General features: G+C 35.3%; 1 protein-coding gene across 4 annotated transcripts in view; it reads left to right on the top strand.

Moving 5' to 3' along the window:
* The window catches only part of WDPCP (WD repeat containing planar cell polarity effector), a 495,763-nt gene that overhangs the window by 36,037 nt on the left and 433,305 nt on the right, over nucleotides 1-26,421 (top strand). For 2 of the 4 annotated variants that reach the window (XM_053586755.1, XM_053586758.1), the window contains exon 2: nucleotides 22,612-22,674. The exons of the other annotated variants lie outside the window; for them this stretch is intronic. The gene's annotated coding sequence lies outside the window, so the exon portion shown is untranslated. The remainder of the gene's footprint in view (nucleotides 1-22,611; nucleotides 22,675-26,421) is intronic. 4 annotated transcript variants of the gene reach the window in all.

Raw genomic sequence — 26,421 nt, 5'->3', positions numbered from 1 at the left:
CTCTCTGACCTCTCGGGATGGGGGAAGGGTGAGTCCCTCACCCATGGCCAGTGATTTAATCACTCTTGCCTACTAAGGAGATTTTCATAAGAGCAGAGTTATGAAACAACAACAGAGTTCAGAGAGCTTCTGGGGTTGGTGAACACATTGAAGTGCTGAGATGGTAGGGTACCAGGAGAGGGAATAGAAGCTCTGCTCTGCCCTTCCCCAATCCCATTTCCTTTATGCATCTCTTGCATTTGGTTGTTTTTGAGTTTTACCCTTTGTGATAAACCAGTAATAGTAGGTAGAATACCTTCTGAGTTTTGTAAGGCATTCTAACAAATTGTTGAACCTGAGGAGGAGGTTGTGGGAACTCCTGAATTAGCCAGTCAGTGAGAAGTACTAGCAACAACTGGGACTTGGACCAGCATCTGAAATGAGGACAGTCTTGGTTGGGACTGAGCTCTTAAACCTGTAGAGTCTGATACTAATTCTGGATAGTGTCAGCATTGAATTGAATTGTAGGACACTCAGTTTCTAGAGAGATGGAGGATAGCTTGGTGCGGAAAATCCCCATACATTCAGTCAGAAGTGTTATGAGTCAAAATAGACCAGAGTGATATATGGAAGGCTTTGAAAACGAAGTAAAGGGCAGTGAATGGGAATTTCCAATGGAATTGAGGTTATAGATGGGAAGTATCCATTTAATATCTTAAAGGATCTGACTTTAAACATAGAGAAGGTACTGAATTTAGATGAGTTAGGAGACTGTAATAGGTTGTTGAGGTGACAGATGATGGTAGCAGTGATGATGGAAAGACATTTCTAGACATTTAGAAATTATTTAGCATATAGAAGAGAAAAGACAGGATTGAGAGGCTGTACAAATACCTGTACATGGTGAGAGAGAGGGAGATGTCAAGGATAACTCAGATATTTGACTCATCAACCTTCTTTACAAACTTTTAAATTATGTTTGTAGTTTTTTATTCAACATGCCCAGGTTTATTTACAACTTTTCAGTTATATAACCTGCAATAGAATTAGAATATTTTTTTTTAAATAGAGCTTAACTAATGTGGGATTACAGGTTATGTCTACTGATTTCTTGCTTGCCTTTTACCAATATATTAATTTTTATTTTATTTTATTAATTTATTTTTTTGAGACAGTTTCACTTTGTCACCCTTGGTAGAATGCTGTCCTTGATAGAGTGCTGTAGCATTATAGCTTACAGCAACCTTAAATTCTTGGGCTCAAGTGATTCTCTTGCCTCACTCTCCCAAGTAGCTGGGACTACAGGGCACCCACCACAATGCCCAGCTATTTTTAGAGGGGCGCTCTGGCTCAGGCTGGTCTCGAACCTGTGAGCTCAGGCAATCCACTCACCGTGGCCTCCTAGAGTGCTAGGATTACAGGCCACTGTGCCTGGCCCAATATATTAATTTATTAAATCATTGAGAATTTATAGTTAGTGAGGCTCTAGTAGGCACAATGGTTCAGAAGTGAATTGAATCTAGGCACAATGCTAAATTACTGACACCTTATTTTCCTCAGTGGCTCCTTGATGTTTTACTATAATTCATATTTTATAGGTTTTAAATATTTCTTTAATTTTCTGAAACTACTCAAAATATATATTTATTATATATTTTCAAGGTTTATGTCTCCAGTTTATTCACTGTTGATTCTGATCAATGGTCATCCATATAATTCTTCAAAACCTATTGAATCTAACAGAATTTTCAGTCATACTTTCATAATAAGTCATCTTTAAGTTTTTTGAAATACAACACAATACTTATCTGTTATTTTTGTCTTAAATCAATCTCCTGAAAGCTTTGAAGTTTGTAGTTTTTAATTCTAATATTCTGGGATTTGGTAATTATTCTATGCTTAGCCTGTTTATGACCTTCATGTGTTAGAATAAATCCTATCCTGTTTTGGTTTGGTCATTCTGGAAGTAGTTGTGCTTTTTGGTCCATATTTGTGTAAATGCACTTACTCTTGATTGTTTTAGCTGCTCTGAAAGGGACCTTGACCAGGTCTGTTATTTCCTTTTTAGTTTATTAGATACTTGGTGGTCATGTCTGGCAGTCATCTATGTCATGGCAGAAAATATTTAGCTAACATTGGGCCTAGAACCAGTTCTTAAAAGTAACATTTATTATTTTCCTTTGGATAGTTTGTATATATTAGATAACACTTAGAAATGAATGTTTAGGGATGTCCAACCTTTTGGCCTCTCTGCATCACATTGAAAGAAGAGTTGTCTTGGGCCACACATTAAATACACACACACACACACACACAAAGTCTGTGTATAATTTTTGTGATATGTGTATAAAGGAATGTAAAGTTAATTGTATCCACTTAATGGGTGTGTGTTATAGGAAACCTGGAAGACTTTCTAAACTTTCTCTTTGCTTCCTTGGTCAGGCTTTCAGAAACCTATTTTGCCTAGTTTTTAGCATATTTTATTTTTTCCATTTATTTTCCTACCAGTAAAAGTTAGGTTTATTGGTTTATAATTTTCATAATCACTGAATCTAATGTTATTGCCAGCTTCTACATTTTATATTCCAATGGAATTTTTCTACTCTTTGGTCACTTTCCAAGCTTTTTTCAGTGAATTTTTCAGAATGATGATTATTAATTCAGTTCTTTTAGCATCACAGGATGTCTTTTATTGAACCTTTAGATTTTAAAATGACCAGTTAACTCACCAGTTAATGAGGCCCTTGCTCAATTGTACTTGGTTTTCTACTTAAGCAATTATTATACTTATTCTTTATTCCCCTCCCTTTTTTTTTTTGAAAAGGAAATCATCACTACCATTAGAAGGGTACAAGTTGCATAAGTTATGGTATTCTAAATTTCCCAGCTACCATTTCCTTTTGCATAACTATGGCTAAATTTGAGGTTTTTATGTAAGTTAAAAGTACAGAATATCTCAAAAATCTTAGTGCAGTTTTAAGCTTTAATAACTTCACAAGTATAAGTGTTACAGATTTAGAAAAACATTATTTGAAAGTGTAATTATTTAAATTTGTTTTATACTCATTTATTTTTGTGAATTTTGAATAACAAAATTTTTACTTTAATTCTGTCATTTCAATTCTTCTGATTGAAGATGGCAAGCATTGAAGAAAAAGTTAACTGTGCTCTCTGGTTAGCCAAACCCAAGTTCATCATGACAGTAAGAAGAGAATTCACTTTCCATTATAAAGAGAATGTTCCCCACAGACATTTCATTAACAACTGGATAAAAACTTCACAACAGACTTAGATCTGGGATATGCCAGCAAATGGACAAATTGTGGCTGAAATTGAGTCCCTAAACCATGCACCATACATTTGCTGAATTGAATATTCCAAAACCACCGATTACAGAAGTCTAACAGTGAAATTCCAAAGTATACCTACATGTTTAAATGCAATAAAAAGTTAACCATGATAAGTTTGGCTTCTGAGAACTAATGAAGTAAAAAACTGAAAATTACAATGATATCTTTGTCAAATTGATCTTTTCTAATGAAGCACCTTTCTACCTAATTGGCAAAGTTGTCTGTCAGAATTGCTGTATTTGGTGTACAGAAAAGCCATGAAAGTTTGGGAACATGAGTATCTTCAGAAGTTAATGTTTGGTGGGCCATTATAGAGTCTTGCAGTATTGTTTTCCCTTTCTTATTGAGATATAGTTTATAAACCATAAAATTCACTTTAAAAGTGTACAATTTAGTAGTTTTTAGAATGTTCAAAAGTTTTCCACCCCACCACTCAGATCATTTTCTGTTGCTGTAACAGAATACTCAAGACTGGGTAGTTTATAGACAGAATAAATTTATTTCTTACAGTCTTGGAGGCTGGAAAGCCCAAGGTTGAGGGACAGTGTCTGGTGAGATTCTTCTTGCTATGTGGCTGAAGGCATCTCATGGCAAGAGAAAGGGAACATTTCAAAGGGCTCTTTTTTTTTTTTTTTTAATGAGGCCATAGTTGTATTAGGTTAGGGCCCTACCCTATGACCTCATTTGACCTTAATTATCTCCTAAAAACCTATTTCTAGATATAATCCCAATGGAGATTATATTCCCAAAGTGCAAACTTTGGGAGAAACTATAGCAACCACTATACACATTTTCATCAGCACCAAAAGAAATCTCATATGCGTTAGCACTTATTCCTTATTTCCACCTCTCTCCAGCTCCTGGCAACTAATCTACTTTTTGTTTTTATGTATTTGACCCATCTGCATATTTCACATGGAATTATACAGGCCTTTTGTGTCTATTGGCCTTTTCTTTTTGAAGAACCTACAGTCAGTGATGAACCTACTTAGCAGTGCTTCAGAAGTTTTTCATTTCCATACTACAATGGTTGCCCTATTAAATAATGCCAGCTTTCAACAAGATGGAGTACTTGTTATGGATTGGAGGTGTGACTGTTTCTGGGTAACACTTTCTCAGTCTAGTGCGTTTGTAGAGGAGGTTGTCTTGCTTGTCTTTCTCTGTCTCATCTTTTCTATTTCCATTAGACTTTTTTGAGGGGTTATATCAAACTGTTATATGTGCATCATAATCTTGTTCTTGGGGTGATCTTAAGACAAGAATTAGAAATGCAATCCTTTCAGTTGTTAAACCAGCAGTGGGCCATGTGTATGTATATATATATTGTGTATCTCTGTGTAGACCTACATGTATTTCCTAGCTTGAGGGGGCCTAGAAGTGATGACATTCTAGTAGCAATGAACATACTACTGCCCAGATTTCTGCTTTAAACTACCATTTTCTACTAAAAGGAATCAGGGCTTTTTAGAGAAATGGCTTGCTGTATCAGAAAGCAATGAAGTGCTGAAATAATGATAAATCATGTCAAAAACACATAGGACCAAGATTGAAGGAACTCCCCTGCCAAATCTGGGACATTTTGAATGTCAAAGTGAATAATGATAGACTTAACGCATTGAATAAATTGAAATCCACGAGTACACACTGATGTCAATAAATTAGTAAGTAAAAGAGGTGGAACAGAAAGCTCTACCTTATAGTAGAATACTAATTAATGTAGAAAAAAATGCTGGAATTAGAGAATCACCTTTGGCAACCCTCATAGTAATAACTGATTTGGGCAGAATCATCAATGAGTTCTGTAACTAGTAGGCAAAAATTCAATGAGAAACAGGACATTTGCATACTTTCAAAATATTTGCCAACAAAATACTTCTTAACTGAGGAAAATCATAGCAGATACTGTCTTAACCAAGTGATAGAAGTTACCAATCCAAATAATGAGACAAATTGATGTTGTGCACCTCCTGAAACATTGAACCTAGAGAGTAGCATCAGTTCTGTGGTATTCTTGGCAGAAGTACATAGCCCGTATCTAACCCCAAGGAAACATCAGAAGAACCCATCTTGAGAAAAAATCCTATAAAGTAATCAGCCTTTATGCTTCAGACATGTCGAAGTCAAGAAAAGACAGGAAGTGTTCCAAATTGAAGTGGACCCAAGAGACATGACAGTGAAAGGCAAAGCATGATGGTGGGTTGGATCTTGAACGTTATTGGAACAACAGATGAAATTTGAATTGGTCTCTGGTTTAAATGATAAAATCATGTTGATATTATTTATTGATTTTGATGGTTGTACTGAGGTTATGTAGGAGAGTGTCCTTAGTTTTAGGAGCTATATGCTAAAGTATCAAGGGATAATGAGACATTGTGTCTGCAACTTTATTTCAAATGGTTCAGGAAAAATTTGTGTGTTTGTGTATATGAGAGAATATTAAGTTTAATGAGGTAAAATGTTAACAATTGGGGAAGCTGGGTGATGGGTGTATAGTAGTTCTTTTTATTTGTTTTTGCAACTTTTCTATTAGTATGAAATTATTTCAAAGTAAAGTTAGAAAATTTTTTCTTCAAATTTCATATCAAGTGCCCTACTTATCAAGAAAAAAAATTTTAAAGCATCAGATTGATGTTTTAATAGTTACACAAAATAGATGAAAGGAAAATTATGCCTTGAATATGATAAGGTTGACATGGGACTTGTTTTTTTTTTAATCTTTAAAAAAAATGCTCCACACTTCAAAATGAATAAATCATTTCTAAATACAGATGAATTAAGGAAAAATAGCATCCTGGAGGACAAAACACCCCAGACATCTGTCCCCTGACCTAACCAAATGACGGATCTTTAAGCAACTTCAAAGCTGCAAAAATAACTGGCTCTGACATGTACCAAGATTGGGGTGTGGGGGGAATACTTCTCACAACCTTGAAGTAAGTGATTAGTCTTTAAAGAGAACAAAAGAAAAAGCAGAATCATATTTCATAAATAGAATTTAACAGTCAAAGAATTCACATTATTCATTAGTGATTTTATTATTACTTCACAAAAGCTGGTAAAATTAAATCAAGCCTATTTTTATGTCCATTCTTCCCCTCTCCCTGGTATATTGGTGTGGGGATAACCATATGCTTTCAAAATACCATTACTTTCTCTGAGTGTCAGTGAAAAGTATATTGGATACTTTTCTTTCAATGCCTATAGGCCCAGACAGGTTAAGTTTACTAGCAACCTATCTTTCTAACTTTTCTTAACTGTACTCCTTAATAGAAATCATCTTTAGACATGATTGTATTTATTTTATGCTGAAAAAAATTTTGGTTCTTATATATAATTCTTCTTCTGTTATTTTCTGAATGTGTGCTACTTATTTGAGAAAACACATTGTGGGTTCAGTTTCTTCTAGGAAGCTGTTTCTAACCACTCTTTGTATATGTATTATGTAATGTGATAGCTTTTGTGTTAGTGCCTTTTATTTGGCATTTAGTTACAAAGTTCTTCTTAAATGTTCTGCATTTTTGTTTTATTATTTATATACTTTGTCTTCTCAACTAAGTGGTAAACTCTAAAAGAGGAAATACTATCCTTATACCCCATAATCGTCCTGACATTGTCTAGCTAGTTGTTTTAGTTGAATGACTTTTTATGTATCTTTAAAAAATGTTTATTTTCAGTTATTATGAGTGCATAATAGTTGTACATTTTTATAGGGTACGTGTGATGTTTTGATGCAGCGATACAATGTGAATTAATCAAATTAGGGTAATTGGGTATCCATCGCTATCCACCCATTTAGCACTTCTGTGTTAGGAACATTCCAATTCCACTCTTATTTTAAAATATACCTAGGTTATTGTTGACTATAGTCATTTTGCTATGCTAGCAAATGTTGTTCCTTCTAAGGTTGTTCTGTATTTTTGTACACACTAACCCTTCTTCGTTCCTCACAGGTATCTGTTAAATACTTGTTACCTAATATAGATATAAATCTTTTAAAATTGGCACTTTATTATTGTGCTATGGAATCTATTGAAAATAAAAATCTTTTCATACATTGGAGCAGGTATATTTCTTTCTGTGGGAATAATGGGGAAAACAACATAAAAGAGAACTAATAGAGAACATTTACCTTTTTATAAAGGAACTTACATTAATATTCTTCGCAGTTTAAGAATGCTCAAATGCATATTATTATAAACGTTGATACTAGTGAAAGAACTTTTTACAATTTGGGGCTATAAAGAAGCATTTGTCTTTTAATAGAATATGAAATATTGTTTTATATAAAGAGGGGAACTTTAATTCTATTTTGTAACATGGAGGCTATCCCAGTTCCTTAAAAAACAAACAAACAAACAAAAAAAAACAAAAAAGAGTATTCATGCTTAAGTGTCTCTTGGATTTAAGATGGAAAGACTATGTTGAAGATAGGTTAATGAAGAGCAACTAGAAATCTAGATTACTGTTAAAATATTGCTGTTTTCAAATGAGTGGTTTTTATTTGAACAAATAATTCATGTCTGTGTATTTAGTTTTAGGAAACCCAAACATACTGACATTTTGCTTTCACTTTCAGTATATTTTGGGTTTTAATTAATGTTACCTAAGATCAGCATGGCCAACATGTCCTTGCCATTTTGGGAGTTATATATTTGATAAGATGGCTTTTTAAAAATACCTAAAATTTCGGGTGGCGCCTGTGGCTCAGTGAGTAGGGCGCCGGCCCCATATGCCGAGGATGGCGGGTTCAAACCCAGCCCCGGCCAAACTGCAACAACAAAAAAAAAATAGCCGGGCGTTGTGGTGGGCGCCTGTAGTCCCAGCTGCTCAGGAGGCTGAGGCAAGAGAATCGCGTAAGCCCAAGAGTTAGAGGTTGCTGTGAGCCGTGTGACGCCACGGTACTCTACCGGAGGGCCATACAGTGAGACTCTGTCTCTACAAAAAAAAAAAAAAAAAAAAAAAAACCTAAAATTTCATTATGAGAACCTTCTTTTTTTCCTCTTTATTAATTTTTTTTGAAGTGTAATAATCATTTCTATTAAACTATTCTTATTAAACTTACACTTTAATAGTTTAAAGCAATGACTTTGGCAACAATTCACATTTTCTTTTTTTAATATTATATTGCTAAGGTTCATCCATATCACTCCATGTTACTATGATTTGTTTGCTGTATGGTATTCTGTTTGAATGTTCATGATTTATTCATTTACTGTCCTGTTGATGAACATTTAGATTTTTTTCAGGTTTTTGATATTCTGAAGACACACCCATTCTTATATATATATATCATCTTTTGTATATGTGCAGGTTTGGGGGGGAATGTATACCTATAATTAGAAATATTGGGCCATCTGATATATGAATGTTTGGTTTTAGAAGATGATGCCCAACTCAAATGTTTTTCAAAATTATTAGTCCTTTCATGTTGGCTCCTGAGACCTTTTGATGTAATCCCAGTAGCCGTTGAGAGTTGTCATGTATTTCTAGCACGGAAGAGTGTTTGAGGCTCATCGTGTACATTTCCTATTTCAGACTTGGAATCACCCATTTCTCCAAGGAGCCCTGATTCTTTGGGAAACATATGTTAATGCTACAATTTGACTATTAGTATGTTGGTCATTGTTTCTAGGTCTTTTTAGTGGACGGAACTAGGAAATATGTATTTTTTTTAAAGAGAAAATGAATCATGAATTCTTACTTATATTTCTAGTTCAAATTACTCAGTTGAATAATGCAGGATTTTCACTTCTTTAATTTTATTTTTTGTATTTCTTTTCTCATACTGAAACTTTGGTGCTAAATGTTAAATAAATATAATTATTTAAACTTATACTAAAACAAATATAGTTTTAGAATAATAATATCAATGTCATTACTAGCATATGATCACCTAAACTAGTAAATTCTCCTGTCTCTTCAAGCTGTCCCCCCCTTCAAGGATTCCTATGGAGATGAACAAGAAATTGCTGTGTTCAAAGTTACTTGCAGTAACTTGTAATATAGTTCGATTTCATTTTGCTTTTGGTTTTTAGGATGGCTTTTCCCACCTCATTTTTATTTAATCTTACATTGTAATTTTGTAAACTATTGTGTGGTTTCCAAATAAAATCTACAAAGCAAGACATACTGAGAGAAGACTAGCCCACATACTTTTTCACTCTACATTGATCTCTTTATCTCTCTTTCCATAATCATTTTTATTACTTTTTTTTTTTTTTGTAGAGATAGAGTTTCACTTTATTGCCCTTGGTAGAGTACCGTGGTGTCACACAGCTCATAGCAACCCCCAGCTCCTGGGCTTAGGCGATTCTCCTGCCTCAGCCTCCCGAGTAGCTGGGACCACAGGCGCCCTTCACAATGCCCGGCTATTTTTTTGTTGCAGTTTGGCCGGGGCCGGGCTTGAACCCGCCACCCTCGGCATATGGGGCCCGTGCCCTGCTCACTGAGCCACAGGTGCCACCCCATTTTTATTACTTTTTGACTTATCCTTCCATTAAAAAAAAAGTGTGTGTCTTTCTTATATAAAAAGTAGGATACTATATACTCTGTTTTCTTCATTGACTACTTTATTCTGGAGATCATGTCATAGGAATGCATAAAAATATTTTCTATTCCTTTTTTTTTTAACAGCTGCATAGAACCCCATTATGTAGATGTATAATGGTTTGTTTAACCAGTTCCCTATTGATGGACATTTGGGTTAATTCTGTTCCTTGGCTGTTACGAATAGTGCTATAGTGAATTGCATTGGGCACATGTCTTTGTATTTTTAACATTCCTAGAAAGAACATTTGCTAGTTCTGAGAGTGCCTATTTCATACCATAATCTTTAGTGTGTAATTTGACAAAGCCCCTTTTGGATTCTATATCCCTCCCTATCTCCTCAGTTGAGAATCACTTTAGTTATTAGAACTTCTTATGGGAGGTTTGGTTACCCACTTGGCTCTTAGGTAATGCCATTTATATCTCATTTTATTGCTTGGGCTGGCTGGCTGGGGTGCAAATGGATTTTTATTTGAACAGGATGCTTCTGAAATGGAAGACAATTGGAATATGAAATCACAATCTTCAGAACCAAGTGTGAAGACCTCTTAGGAAAATATACATCTGGCAGACTAGGTTTTGAGAATTCATAGGTGGCAGTTCTGCTGATGCTGACAGAGGGATACTCCCAAGTGTGATTTTATTTATTTATTTATCTTTTTTTTTTTTTTTTTTTTAGAGACAGAGTCTCACTTTATCGCCCTCCAGAGAGTGCTGTAGCGTCACAGCTCATAGCAACCTCCAGCTCTTGGGCTTAGGTGATTCTCTTGCCTCCGCCTCCCGAGTAGCTGGGACTACAGGTGCCTGCCACAACACTGGGCTATTTTTCTGTTGCAGTTTGGCTGGGGCCAGGTTGAAACCCTCCACCCTTGTCATATGGGGCCAGCGCCCTACTCACTGAGCCACAGGCACCTCCCGTGATTTTGTATATATAGGAAATTTTAGTTCTGTGGTTCAAACCTCTAGATCCCAGAGACTTGGAATTAAAGTCATAGGGCCGTGTGAATTCTACCAAAAGAGGTCTTCTTACCTAGGACTGTTTTTATTGTGCAATCATATGTTGCACTTTTACCTGCAATGCATTAAGGGACACTGTTGATCTCTGACATCTCGTTGCCCTTTTTTTGAAGGAGTAAAATCTATTGGATTTATTTTTCATAGCTAAGATTATTAAAAATTAAAGGTGTTTGTATGTGCAGCAGTCTGAATAATTCTTTAGGGTATAAATTCTATCTCTTTTCCTAGCACAGTGGCTGGAATATATGAGGTATTCAAGAAACCATGAGTGAATGAATTTTCCTAGCACAGTGGCTAGAATATATGAGGTGTTCAAGAAATCATGAGTGAATGAATTTAGTGAATAAATGAATTAAGTTGGGAGTAGAAGGATATAGTTGAGAGTAGTGGGCACTTTTTTTTGTTATTTTGTTTCCTTTTTGTAAATATAGGAGACATTTAAACATAGTTAAGTGTATATAGATGAATGTATAAATAAATTAAATCTAATTTTTCTTATGGAACTAGGAAAAGTTTATATTATTCTAAGAAATAAATTCTAGGGTCTTGGTTTTTGAAATCTTAGAATTAATGCTGATATTTTAGAGAAGAGGTTTAAATCAATTTGAAAGACATTTTTAAAGTAGACTTTAGTGGTTTAAATCAATTTGAAAGACATTTTTAAAGTAGACTTTAGTGAATAGTGATTGATTGGATGCAAGCAACCAGGGAGGAGGAGAAGCAAAGGCCTATATGCAGGTTTCTGCCTTAGGCAATTGAGTAAATGATAGTATTATAGACTAACTAAAACTGGAACCACAGGAAAGTAGGCTTGCTTGGTGAAGATGAGGAATTCAGTTTTATTCTTTGGCAAGTAATTTTATATGCAGGAATTCTTATGCTAGGAGTTGAGGTAGATGAAGGAAAGAAAGTATATTTTCCTACAGGTGTATGCTTGAGATTTAATTTTTTAAATGGAAGTTGAAGGTATGGAAGAAGATAAGACTATCTAGGAGTAGTGGATAAAGTGAGAAGAAAAAAGACCTGGGATAGAATTCGGAGGCATACTAGAGATGAAAATAAAAAATGGTGCTTCAGAAAGAGTGGTCAGAGGGATGATAAGTAAATTAGTTTGGGGAGAATATTTTCAGCAAGAGAGTAAATATTTCCAGGAAGAAAGGATGGATAACAGTGTCAGTAGGAGAAACCTCAACCAAGTGAGATAAGGGCTGAGAAAAGTCCAGTAGCTTGGAAACAAGATCATTGGTGACTTTAGAGGAAGCAGTTTCCTAGGGGAGGTGAGGGTCTGAGGATTGTGAATATGAAATGAGGATGTGAAGAAAATTTTTAAGAGTTGTTTTTTAAATTGAGGAGTAGTGGTAATTGAGAATAGTGGAAGGTTTTTTTGTTGTTTCATTTTCTTCTTGATATGAAATATAGTTAATGCCATTGGGGATGTGTGAGATAAAGAACATATTGAGGACATAGGAGAAGCCAATGGTGTAACTATGGCAGAACCAAATTTTACATAAAGCAAGGAAAGAAAGCAGTTGTTGATGCATTTGAAGATGTGTAAGATTGTATTACAGAAAGCTCTGGCATGGAGGGAAGCAGTAAGAGATTACACAGGTAAGGGAGAGAGTAAGCACTTCTGTATCTTTACTGCATAATTAGTATATTTGGGATCTCCCTTCCTTATTACTTGTAACTACAAGATAAGAACCTTGGTGGAAGTAGCTTTCACTGTAGGTGTGTTCATATGTCTGTCTTCTTAATTCTTAATTCATTATGAGAATAGTTTTAAAATACCTTTTATGCTAATGTATAGTACCTTTTCTTTTTTCTTCAAAAGTATAAAATACTTTCTCAACTCTGTGGTGCTTTTGTTTCTGAATTCATTACTTTCTGCTAATTTTGTTATTTCCTTCTGATTACTCTGAGTTTATTTTGCAGCTCTTTTTATTTTTAACTTGATATGGTTGCTTAGCACAAATGGTATTTTCATTATTGTAAATTCATAACATGTACCTAAACTTTTCTAGTCATGTTACTCTTTCACCCATGGTTATTTAGAAGCGTGTTTCTTGATTTTTAACATATGGACGTTAATTTTCATTCTATTCTTGTTGTCAATTTCTAGCTAAATTAGCTAGAAAATGTGTTCTGTATGATCTAAGTACCTTAACATTTGTCAAGATTTTTAAGATTTTATGGCCTATTTGATTTTTAAATTTCCAAATTGAGTTTGAAAAGAGTATAAATTCTGTAGCTTTTGAGGATAGTGTTCTCTGCATGCTTGGGATAAGTTTGTTAATGGTGTTTTAAAATCTTCTTTATCAATTCTTTTAGAATCAATTTCTTTTTCTAATTGCCAGTTACGATTTAGTTCTGTTAATTTTTGCTTTATATATTTTCAAGCCATGTTATTGGATGCATATTTATTATAATTGTTTTCACGGTGAGTTGAACATCTGTCATTATGACATGATCCTTTTTATCTCTAGCAATACTTTTATCTCACAGTCATTTTAAGTTTTTGCTTGAAATTAATGCAACTGCAATGACCATCTTTTTGTTAGTATTTTCATGATAAATCATTTTTTTGTCTTTTTATTTTGAATTTTTGTATATTTTAGATCTGTGTTTTTTTTTTTTTTTGTAGAGACGGAGTCACTGTACCGCCCTCGGGTAGAGTGCCGTGGCGTCACACGGCTCACAGCAACCTCTAACTCTTGGGCTTACACGATTCTCTTGCCTCAGTCTCCCGAGCAGCTGTATCACATGCTTGCTTTTTAAATTTAATTTGGAATTGCCTCTAATATTTATTTATTTTTTTGTTTTGGGTTGCTTTTTTACTGTGTTACATAATAGATGTACATATTTTCAGAGTACATGTGACAATTTGATATGTTCAAATCAGATCAAGGTACCTGAGATATCCATTACCTTAAATATTTGTCTTTATTCTAGGAACATTTGAATTATTCTTTTCTAACTACTTTGAAATGTACAGTAGATTAATGTTAACTTTAGTCACATTACTAATCAAATGAACACCAGGTTTTCTTTCTTCTGTTTAGTTGTTCCCATTAATTAACTTCTCTTTATCCTCCCTCTCTCCCCCTTCCTGTTTCCAGTAACCACCAATTTACTCTCTCTCTTCATGAAATCCACTTTTTTAGCTTCCATGTATAAATGAGAACATGCAATACTTTTCTGTCTTTGCTTAGGTTGTTTTCGTTAACTTAATGACCTCCACCTCTATCCATGTTGCTGCAAATGATGGGATTTCATTCTTTTTTCATCGTGGTTGTACTCATTTATGTTCCTAACAACAGTGTATAGTAAGAGTTCCCTTTTCTCTGCATCTTTAGCAGTGTCTGTTATTTTTTGTCTTTCTGGTAATAGCTATTCTAACTGGGGTAGATGATGTCCCATTGTGGTTGTGATTTGCATTTCCCTTATGATGTGACTAGTGAGCATTTTTTCATATACCAGTTGGCCATTTGTATGTCTTCTTTTGAGAAATGGCTGTTCAAATTCTTTGCTTAGGCCAGGCATGGTGGCTCATGCCTCTATAATGCCACACTCTGGGAGGCTAAGGCAGGTGAATCACCTGAGCTCAGGAGTTTGAGACCAATCTGAGCAAAAGCAAGACCATGTCTCTACTGGGAAAAAAAAAAAAAAAAAGAAAGAAAAATTAGCTGGGGAGTTGTATGGCGGGGATGCCTGTAGTGGAGGAGGCAGAGGCAAGAGAATACCTTGAGCTCAGAAGTTTGAGGTTGTTGTGAGCTAGAATGAGGCTAAGGAACTCTACATAGGGCAGCACAGTAAGACTGTCTCAAAAAAAAAAAAAAAAAAAAGAAGAAAAAAGAAATTTTTGCTTACTTTTTAATGGGATTACTTATTAAACTATATTTTCAACTCATTCATGATTTTTAGTTCTGATATTCTTTCTATTTCATTTTTAATTTTAATTATGTTTTTCATTTCTGGTTTTCCATCTCTCTAAAATCTGTTAAAGTCTTTTAAAATAGTTATTGTTCTCTGCAGTATTATCAACTCTGTTTTTTTAATGTCTTTAAATATTAAGTAAAGTTATTTTGTTATCTGTACCTGATAATTCTTTTTGGCAGGAGTGGTGTTTTACTATTTATGACAAACATTCCATATCTCTGATTCTCTCTAGTCAGAGGTTCTTGGAAAAGATGACATTGGCTTTGGCCATTGTGAGAATGGATGGAATCATCTGATTCATCTGTATTGCAAATGGCCCCACAGATAGGGTAGGTTTTAAACTGGCCATTAAATTTGCCAGTAATCTTGTTAACCTCCACACGTTAATTTGGATGGACGTGGGGTTCTTGGCACTGATAATGCGGTTGCTGGCCGAGGATTTCCATTGCATGTTCAGGTTGGTGAACTCATGGTGTCATTCTGCATGTCGCACCTGCTGCCACCATAATGCGCAAAGGCATTGTGAAAGGGCAATTCTTTTTTTATTTTCAATTTCAGATTAATGTAAGGGTATAAAAAATTAGATTACATTGTTTGCATTTGTAAAGTCCAAGTTGCAGTTGGGTCCTTCACCCAGAAGGTGTGCCATATACTCCTTACATTGTACCCCATAGATGAGAGTTTGCCACACACCCCCCCTCCACTTTCTTGAATTTAAATGTGTTTTTCCTCTCATGTGGGTGTGTAGTTGTTCATCTGCTGTTTCATATTAGTATAGAGTACGTTGGATGCTTGCTTTTCCATTCTTGTGATACTTTTCTTTCTTTCTTTTTTTTTTTTTTTTTGAGAAAGAGTCTCACTATGTTGCCCTTGATAGAGTGCTGTGGTGTCACAGCTCACAGCAACCTCAAATTCTTGGGCTTAAGTGGTTCTCTTGCCTCAGGCTCCCAAGTAGCTGAGACTACAGGTGCTCGCCACAATGCTCAGCTATTTTTTGGGTGTAGTTGTCATTGTTGTTTGGCAGGCCTGGGCTGGGCTCCAACCCGACAGCTCTGATGAATGTGGCTGGTGCCCTAGCCGCTGATCTACGTGTGCTGAGCCTCTTGCGATACTTTTAAATAAGAATGTTCTCCAAATCCTTCCAGGTAAATACAAAAGATGTGAAGTCTCCATCTTTATGGCTGAAAGTATTCATATACCACAGTTTATTTATCCATTCATGGATTTATAAGAGCTTGGGTTGTTTCCATATCTTGGTGATTGTGAATTGAACTGTTGTAAATATTTGAGTGCAAATATCCTTATGGTAAAATGATATTTGTTTCTTCTGGGTAGATATCTGGTAATGGGATTGCAGGATCAAATGGAAGGTCTATTTTTAACTTTTTGAGAATTTGCCATACTTCTTTCCAAAAAGGCTGTATTAGTTTGCACTCCCACTAACAGTGTATAAATTTTTCTTTTTCTCTGCATCCATGCCAGGATCTTCAGCTTTGAGACTTTCTGATGTGGACAATGAGCATTTTTTCATGTGTTTGTTAGCCATTTGTCTGTCTTTTGGGATAAGGTTCAGTTCATGTCTCTTGCCCAGTAATAAATGGGGTTATTAGTTCTTTTCTCGACTATTTTGAGTTCTCTGTAGATTCTGGTTATTAGGCCTTTGTCAGATTTGTAATATGTGAATGTGTTCTTCCATTCTAAAGGTTGTGAATATGTTCTTCCATTCTGAAGGTTTGCCTTAGTTGTTGTGCCTTTAGCTATGCAGAAGCTTTTTAGCTTGATCAGTGTATCTGATAATTCTAACATACTGTTTTTGAGGTCCCCCCCCCCGATTTCTGTTGATTTTACTGGTTCTTTTTCATGATATCTCATTTCATCATGTCCTTTTTCTTTGAAAAATTAAATAGGAAAGTCTTTAGGTTCTGGAATAAAAGTGTATCTATTCTTATAAGAGGGATTGTGTTTACTTCCGCTATGCATTTGAGGTTACTTACCAGTTTGGGACCACTTTTGGCTAAATTCAACATTTAAAATGTTTTGAATACTGAATTCAAGAGAATTTGAATTGCAACTCTATGCAGTGTCTGGCTTCAGTCTATAGTTTCTCAGGAACAGAATCCCCTGACCCCTTTTCAGTTCCAAGGCAACTTTCCATGGAGACCTCTGGGGTTGGATAGATTGAGTGGGTTTACTTCTCTTTCTCTTTTATGTTTAGAATTCAAGCTTTATGTGGAGATGAATCGTCTTTGTCTTCTTTCGTCTTTAATTTAAAATGTACTTCACTGTTTTGCTCTGAGTTGCATGCTCAAGGCTCTGCGTTATCTCTTTCCACATAGTTCATGCACAAAATAGCTCCTTAGTGTTTTCCACTTTCCTTTTATTCTTCTGGAGAATAGGAATGAATGTTACCCTATCTCTTTTGCTGATTAGAGGAGTAATTACAGGTGAAGGCTCTTCCAAGTATTACTCTCACATAGCATCCCACATTTTAGCATTTCATAGTCCTTTGGGGTCCTAGGTTAGGCTTAGAATCCTGAGAGACATGGCTTTCAGTTCTTAGGAGATTTTATTATTACAGTCAGCTTTTAAGATCATGGGAGCAAGACCCCACATCAGTTTAGTAAAGGGAAAGTTTTTGGTTTTATGTAAGTAAGAAAAAGTTTTCAAACCAAGGTGTGTTTCACAGGACCATCTCAGCCTGTCATATCATTATAAAGCTTAGTTTGTGTGGTAAGTGACAGGAACCTGTCAGAAGAGATGAAAGGGGCTGGAAGAGCAAGCTGCAAGCTTTTGTAGATCATTGTTTGTTTGTTTATTTATTTATTTTTAGTCAAGGACGTGTTATATTGTATACCTTCAGCCTCTACACAGTGGTCCAGGAACATTTCAGTGTTTCTAGGTGGATTGGGCACCAGTGATATCACCTTCAATTGTTCTTATGTCTAGCTTTAGACAGATAAATTATATAAATCATACCTCATCCAAAGGGACGATGAAAAATAAAATGTCAGGGGTAGACTTTCACAGGGTAGATAAAATGCATGGTGGTAGAGAGCTGATGCTGGAGAACAAAGGGAAATAGATACTTTCCAAAGAAAATTTGATTGCATACCTCTGCTGTTTAAGTGGGGAGCTTAGACTGGTTTTCATTTGGATTGAAGCCCTTCATTTTCATCCCCCCCCACCTCTCTCTCTCTCACACATACACACACTTTGTTTCTCTCATACACACACACACACACACACTCTCTCTCTCTCACAGACACACTTTTAACACTTAGGACTACTATTCTAAGCCAAATTGTATTTGGCTCTCTCCTGGCTTTCAACACTGGAGGTTGGCAAGTTGGAGAACTGGTATACTTTCCAGCCAGGGAATTCGTAATCCATGGTCTGCTGCTAGAAAAGGAATAGGATTGGCTCTCCTAAGTATAGATAATGGATCATGAAGTCTATAGAAAGGCCTTAGAGTACCTTTCTGTTCTACTTGAGTTTCTCTTTTTCTCCCTTCAGCTTATTTTATGAAGTTTTGTTTTTTTTTTTGTAGAGACAGAGTCTCACTGTACCGCCTTCAGGTAGAGTGCTGTGGCGTCACACGGCTCACAGCAACCTCTAACTCTTGGGCTTACGCGATTCTCTTGCCTCAGCCTCCTGAGCAGCTGGGACTACAGGCGCCCGCCACAACGCCCGGCTATTTTTTGGTTGCAGTTTGGCCGGGGCCGGGTTTGAACCCACCACCCTCGGCATATGGGGCTGGCACCCTACTCACTGAGCCATAGGCGCCGCCCATTTTATGAAGTTTTAACTGTATAAAGGCAATGTTGATTGTAGTAATTCATATGAACAGTTTATCACTTATGCCTGCTTATCGTGTAGAAGAGCAATAATGACTTGTAATCATAATGTACATTATTAAATGTCAGGTTAATATTGTATATTTAATATAATTATGATAGTTTATCATTCATGGATATATGTTTAAAGAAGTTATTGCTTAATACTATAAAAGGAGCATTAATTTTTAAAAATCTAATAACTATTTATTGAGGAAACTATGCAGCTTTTCTTATAGACAGATAAATAGCTTTTAAAATGTGATTCTGGGGCGGCGCCTGTGGCTCAGTGAGTAGGGCGCCGGCCCCATATGACGAGGGTGGCGGTTTGGGACCCAGCCCCGGCCAAACTGCAACAGAAAAATAGCCGTTGTGGCGGGCGCCTGTAGTCCCAGCTGCTCGGGGGGCTGAGGCAAGAGAATCGCGTAAGCCCAAGAGTTAGAGGTTGCTGTGAGCCGTGTGACGCCACGGCACTCTACCCGAGGGCGGTACAGTGAGACTCTGTCTCTACAAAAAAAAAAAAAAAATGTGATTCTGGGTGGAGAACAGGACTAAGAGCCTACTCTTTTGCCTTCAGGAAACCAAAAGAGTAGAGAGGAGAAAAGGAGCTATTCCATTGCTTACCTGTGAAGAAGCCACCCACTATTTTCTTTTCTTTTTTTTTTTTTGTAGAGACGGAGTCACACTTTATCACCCTAGATAGAGTGCCGTGGCGTCACACAGCTCACAGCAACTTCCAACGGCTGGGCTTAGGCAGTTTTCTTTTTTTTTTTTTTTGTAGAGACAGAGTTTCACTTTATGGCCCTCAGTAGAGTGCCGTGGCCTCACACAGCTCACAGCAACCTCCAACTCCTGGGCTTAAGCGATTCTCTTGCCTCAGCCTCCCGAGCAGCTGGGACTACAGGCACCCGCCACAACGCCCGGCTGTTTTTTTTTTTGTTGCAGTTTGGCCGGGGCTGGGTTTGAACCTGCCACCCTCAGTATATGGGGCCAGCGCCCTTCTTTTCCTTTCTTAATTTTGACATTGATGCACATTTTGAATTTTTAAAAGTGAATATTTTAAAAAAAGATCATTTTCAATATATTTGAAGTACACATTTCAGTGCACATTTAGAATATTTTAAATAGATTACAATTAAATCTAAAATTTTAATAAATCCCAAACTGAATGGTTTATTGTTTTTAATCTTTTATAAGTTAAATAAAATCAAACTTCTATATGTCAAACAAAAGTAACAAGTTCAAGTTTGGATGATTGATGTAGTGTGGTGGTGTCATGGTGGGAACCATAGTGGTTTTTGTTTAAATAGTGAGAAAACTTTATTAAACTTGTAGAATTATTGCCTAGGAAACACTAGGTGGTGCAATTGTGCAAGGACCATATAATGAAGTGTGCATTTTTCTTTAAAGGTGTCAGGATAAAATTAAAATTATGATTTGAAGAAACTCTTTGGAAATAAGGATTCTAAAAATATTAGAATGAATAAATATTGCTATTCTATTAATTAGTCTGGGATTTAAATGAGACCCTATCTTGTGATTTAGACCACAGAGGTCTTAAGGTATTTGTATATTCTTTTATTATTATATTTTAAGTTCAACTAACCACGCTCCTTTCCCCAACAGAAAACAAACAACAGTAAAAAAACCTGTTCAATTTGGTTTTCTGTAAAATATAAATACTGAAGTGCTTTGTGATTACTGTTAAAGATGCTTTCCATCTACTACTTCAAGTCATTTTAAAATATCCTGGGATTTGAGTAATTACCTTTAATATTATATTTCATTTTATCAAATAATTATTGATCAGTAAAACTTGAAAAGTAGTATTTTTACTTGGTATGTTTTGTCTTTTTTATCCATTAAAAAAACTTTGCATTCCTATGTAAGTTCAGGTCATTAAATTATTATATTGAAGAGTCAGTTTTGGAAATGAAGAATAATTATTTTTGGTTTACTTGTATGTTGAAATAAAGAGAAGATAGGAAATTTTTGATATGGATAATAATTTAAAGCTGTAAATCCTAACTATGAGAGGGTTCCACCTCCTTTTAAGTTCTTTTCCAATTTGAGATACAGTTTTTGGAAATTGCAAAGAAAAGTCATGTACGTCTTCCAGTGATTTTTGTGAATAATGTTCCCATGACATTCCTATTTAAATGTTTTTCCATGTTTTGGAAGCACAAAATGAGGCTATCTCACCATCTTAAAGCATTCACTGGTAATAATAGAAAAATGAGGATCAATATAAATACTTCAGTATGCTACCATACTACCATAAGTGACAGAATTTGTTATGTTATTTTTCTGTGAATTAGGTATCTTCTATCAGACACAGTAATACAAATTGATTTTATACTTTCCTATAGCAGTGAAATAACATAGGATTTACACTTTTTTTAAAACTTACTTTCCATGTGTAAAAAACTATTTAAAAATTATAGCATTTTTAGAAATTTAGATATATGTTTTTCCATCTAATTCTTTCCCTCTAACATTATAATACTTCAAAACTACTGCCTTCAGTATTTTTCTTTTGAATCTTTGATATTTTTATATTCAAGTAATATTGTTTCATTCGTTATGAATAAATTATATAGTACACATTTATTTTAGAATATGTTCAATCTTCTTTATAATACATAATGCTAGTTAGATTATTACTAAAAATTAGCAGAGGGGTTCGAAAAGAAGAGTTATTTTCCTTCTGTTTGTAAAATGGATATATGTGTGCACAGACTCACAGACACATATACATATCAGAGACTGTTTGGGATTAACATAAATCCAAGCAGTTGGACCATTGCTTATGGCTTATTTGATGATATTGATAATATTTGCATTTTAAATTTATTTTCAGTCCCCTTTGAAACTTTTAGAATGTAACATGTAATTAATATTTTATTTTAAAAATATAGTTTTAGTATTTGAGTCATATAAGCCAGTTTTAGATAAAATGTTATAGAAACAATTTGTGGAATTGAAAAATCACTGTATTTATAGTAGTTGGCAGGCTTTTCAAATGACTTGCTGCTCTTTCAGATATATCCATTATCGCAATTGCCACTGTTTAATGGCACCCAGGTAGCTACATTAGCCAGGGTGCTGAACAGCCATGAAAATGGGAGTAACCTCTGACCTTAGAAATCATTCTTTTAAAAGAGGATTGAAACATTGGTGGTAGGAAATTTGAAGTGCTCTTGCAGTGGTAGTGTTTGTTCTGTGAATACTTAATTTAGTTTAGAGCTATACTTTTTCTTCCAAATCTTTCAGTCTTTCAGAAGCATCAAATTTATTTCAGGAAGTAAAAAATAATGCCTCCTTTCTTGACGTGTATTATTGAGTATGGTATTCAGGCTTCAAGTAGGTAATACATATAGTCGTGAGAATGGGAATCCTCACATTTGACATGCTCTGTTAAATATATAGCTAATTCAAACCACATCCAAGATGCTGCTGTGCAGGTGCTTATTTTGGATAATCTTTTTAATGACTATAACTGAACTTCTTAGCTATGTAGAAGACTGATAGAGTGTGGAAAAAAATATGTATAGATGTATGCAAAGTTGATGTTTAAATATGGTGTATATATAAGATTTAAGTTTGTTTAGCTTCATAGGGCGCCGGTCCCATATGCCAGAGGTGGCGGGTTCAAACCCAGCCCCGGCCAAAAACCACAAAAAAAAAAAAAAAAAAAAAAAAAAAAAAAAAAGAATTTGTATTTTATATATGTACAAATTATTTAGATATTTGAGTTATGCATGGAATACTCATTAAGATAATGGGATTGCTATGGCTAATTCTCACATGCTGACTGAAAATTTGGCCCAAAGAGATTTGAAAGTGATGTCAAAAAAGCAAAGTGGTCCATAGTCTTATTAGTTCAAAGTTATTAACTAGTATGTATGCCACTGGCTTTTACATGACTCTTACATTCTTCTCTTTAATAGTGATCAGAGAAGGGGGAAAATAAGGGAAGACATCCAGCATTTCCTACTTCAGTACTAACTAAGGTAAAAATCAAAACATTTCTACAGATTTTAATATTCGCTATTTTATTTTTCATAATGATAAATTGTTTTGAAAAAAACCAAGGAAGGATGTTATGGTGGAAACAACAATATTTATAAAAGTAATTTGAAATAAATTTCTTTTTTAACATTACACATTTAAGAATAATGTGGGGCAGCGCCTGTGGCTCAAAGGAGTAGAGCACCGACCCCATATGCCAGAGGTGGTGGGGTCAAACCCAGCCCCAGCCAAAAAAAAAGAATAATGTGAAATGAAAAAGGATATGTGATTGTAACTTTATTATTCACTGCATTGCATAATAAATCTTTGAATTAAGAACTATTTGCATTCAATTTTGAAAAATCACAAAGTATTAACTGAAATCTATTTTGGTAAAAATGTATATTAAATCAAAAAGAGGCCAATTAAAAACCAATTTGGAATTTAATCATATTTTAATTAGGAAAATATACAATATGGTTCTAGTTTAGTGCTTTTCAGCATCTCATACTTAACATTCAGTGCTTATATGCAGAGACATGATTATCCGCATATATAATATAAAACATTGTCATGCATTGTCAGGTCCCCTATTTGCATTTCTATTTTTTTCTTTTTTTTTAATTGTTGGGGATTCATTGAGGGTACAAGAAATCAGGTTACACTGATTACATTTGTTAGGTAAAGTCCCTTTTACAATCGTGTCTTGCTCCCAAAAGGTGTGTCACACACTAAGACCCCACCCTCCTCCTCTCCCTTCCTTCTCTTCACCCTTCTCTTCTTCCACCCCCCAGCATGTACTAGGTCATTAATTGTCCTCATATCAAACTTGAGTACATAGGATTCATGCTTCTCCATTCTTGTGATGCTTTACTAAGAATAATGTCTTCCACGTCCATCCAGGTTAATACAAAGGATGTAAAGTCTCCATCTTTTTAATGGCTGAATAGTATTCCATGCTATACATATACCACAGCTTGTTAATCCATTCCTGGGTTGGTGGGCATTTAGGCTGTTTCCACATTTTGATGATTGTAAATTGATCTGCCATAAACAGTCTAGTACAAGTGTCCTTATGATAAAAGGGTTTTTTTCCTTCTGGGTAGATGCCTAGTAATGGGATTGCAGGATCAAATGGGAGGTCTAGCGAGAGTTTTTTGAGGATTCTCCATACTTCCTTCCAAAAAGATTGTATTAGTTTGCAGTCCTACCAACAGTGTAAAAATATTCCCTTATCTCCACATCCACACTAGCATCTGCAGTTTTGAGATTTTGTGATGTGGGCCATTCTCACTGGGGTTAGATGGAATCTCAGGATGGTTTTGATTTGCATTTCTCTAATAATTAGGGATGATGAGCATGTTTTCATATGTTTGTTAGCCATTCGTCTATCTTCTTTAGAGAAGGTTCTATTCAAGTCTCTTGCCCATTGATTATGGGATTGTTGGCCTTTTTTGTGTGTATTAATTTGAGTCCTCTACAGATGCTAGTTATCAAGCTTTAGTCTGATTCAAAATATGCAAATATCCTTTCCCATTGTGTAGGTTGCCTATTTTCTTTGATTGTTGTTTCCTTAGCTGTGCAGAAGCTTTTCAGTTTAATGAAGTCCCATTTGTTTATTTTTGTTGTTGTTGCAATTGCCAGGGCAGTCTTCTTCATAAAGTCATTCCCCAGGCCAATATTTTCCAGTGTTTTTCCTATGCTTTCTTTGAGGATTTTTATTGTTTCATGCCTTGAATTTTAAGTCCTTTATCCATCTTGAGTTAATTTTTGTGATTGGAGAAAGGTGCAGGTCCAGTTTCAGTCTTCAACATGTGGATATCCAGTTCTCCCAGCACCATTTGTTGAATAGGGAGTCTTTCCCTCAGTGTATGTTCTCGTTTGGTTTATCGAAAATTAGGTGGTTGTAAGATGTTAGTTTCATTTCCTGATTTTCTATTTGATTCCAAATGTCTGTGTGTCTATTTTTGGGCCAGTACCATGCTGTCTTGACCACTACGGCCTTGTAGTACAGCCTAAAATCTGGTATGCTGATGCCCCGGGCTTTGTTTTTATTACTAAGAAGTACTGCCTTAGCTATATGGGGTTTTTCTGGTTCCATACAAAACACAGAATCATTTTTTCCAAGTCTTGAAAGTATGATGTTTGTATTTTAATAGCGTTGGCATTGAACTGGTAGATTGCTTTGGGAAGTATTGACATTTTAACAATGTTGATTCTTCCCATCCATGAGCATGGTTTGTTCTTCCATTTGTTAATACCCTCTGCTATTTCCTTTCTTAGGGTTTCATAATTTTGTTTATACAGTTCCTTCACCTCTTTTGTTAGGTGTATTCCTAGGTATTTCATTTTCTTTGAAGCTGTGGTGAAGGGAGTTGTATCCTTAATTAGCCTCTCATCTTACTTTATTGGCGAATACAAAGGCTACTATACTAAAAACTTGTGGACATTGATTTTATATCCTGAGACATTACTGTATTTTTTCTATTTTTTTTTTTTATTAAATCATAGCTGGGTACATTACTGCGATCATGGGGCACCATACACTGGTTTTAAAGACCATTTGACATATTTTCATCACACTGGTTAACATAGTCTTCCTGGCATTTTCTTAGTTATTGTGTTAAGACATTTATATTCTACATTTACTAAGTTTCACATGTACCCTTGTAAGATGCACTGTAGGTGTAATCCTACCAATCACCCACCCTCCGCCCGTCCTCCCTCCCCTCCCTCTCCCTCTTCCCCATATTCATATATTATAACCGGGTTATAGCTTTCATGTGAAAGCCATAAATTAGTTTCATAGTAGGGCTGAGTACATTGGATACTTTTTCTTCCTTTCTTGAGATACTTTACTAAGAAGAATATGTTTCAGCTCCATCCATGTAAACATGAAAGAGGTAAAGTCTCCATCTTTCTTTAAGTCTTCATAATATTCCATGGTGTACATATACCACAATTTATTAATCCATTTGTGGATCGATGGGCACGTGGGCTTTTTCCATGACACAGCAATTATGAATTGGGCTGCAATAAACATTCTGGTACAAATATCTTTGTTATAATGTTATTTTTGGTCTTCTGGGTATATACCTAGTAGAGGAATTATAGGATTGAGTGGCAGACCTATTTTTAGATCTCTAAGTGTTCTCCAAACATCTTTCCAAAAGGAATGTATTAATTTGCATTCCCACCAGCAGTGTAGAAGTGTTCCCTTTTGTCCACATCCACGCCAACATCTCTGGTCTTGGGATTTTGTGATATGGGCTAATCTTAGTGGAGTTAGATAATATCTCAAAGTAGTTTTGAGTTGCATTTCTCTGATGATTAAGTATAATGAGCATTTTTTCATATGTCTGTAGGCCATGCACCTGTCTTCTTCGGAGAAGTTTCTCTTCAAGTCCCTTCCCCAGCCTATGATAGGATCACTTGTTCTTTTCTTGCTTATACATTTGAGTTCTCTGTGGAGTCTGGTTATTAAACCTTTGTCGGAGAAATAACCTGCAAATATCTTTTCCCATTCTGAGGGCTGTCTGCTTGCTTAACTTACTGCGTTCTTGGCTGCGCAGAAGCTTTTTAGTTTCATCAGGTCCCAGTAGTGTATTTTTGAAGCTGCTTCAAATGCCCAAGGGGGTCCTCCTCATAAAGTACTCACCCAGACCAATTTCTTTAAGAGTTTTCCCTGTACTCTCTTCTAGTATTTTTATAGTTTCATGTCTTAAGTTTAAATCTTTAATCCAGTGAGA

The sequence above is a fragment of the Nycticebus coucang genome, chromosome 4 (genome assembly GCF_027406575.1).
Source record: "Nycticebus coucang isolate mNycCou1 chromosome 4, mNycCou1.pri, whole genome shotgun sequence".
In the NCBI taxonomy this organism is placed as follows: domain Eukaryota; kingdom Metazoa; phylum Chordata; class Mammalia; order Primates; family Lorisidae; genus Nycticebus; species Nycticebus coucang.
This window is presented reverse-complemented; position numbering and strand designations above follow the sequence as displayed.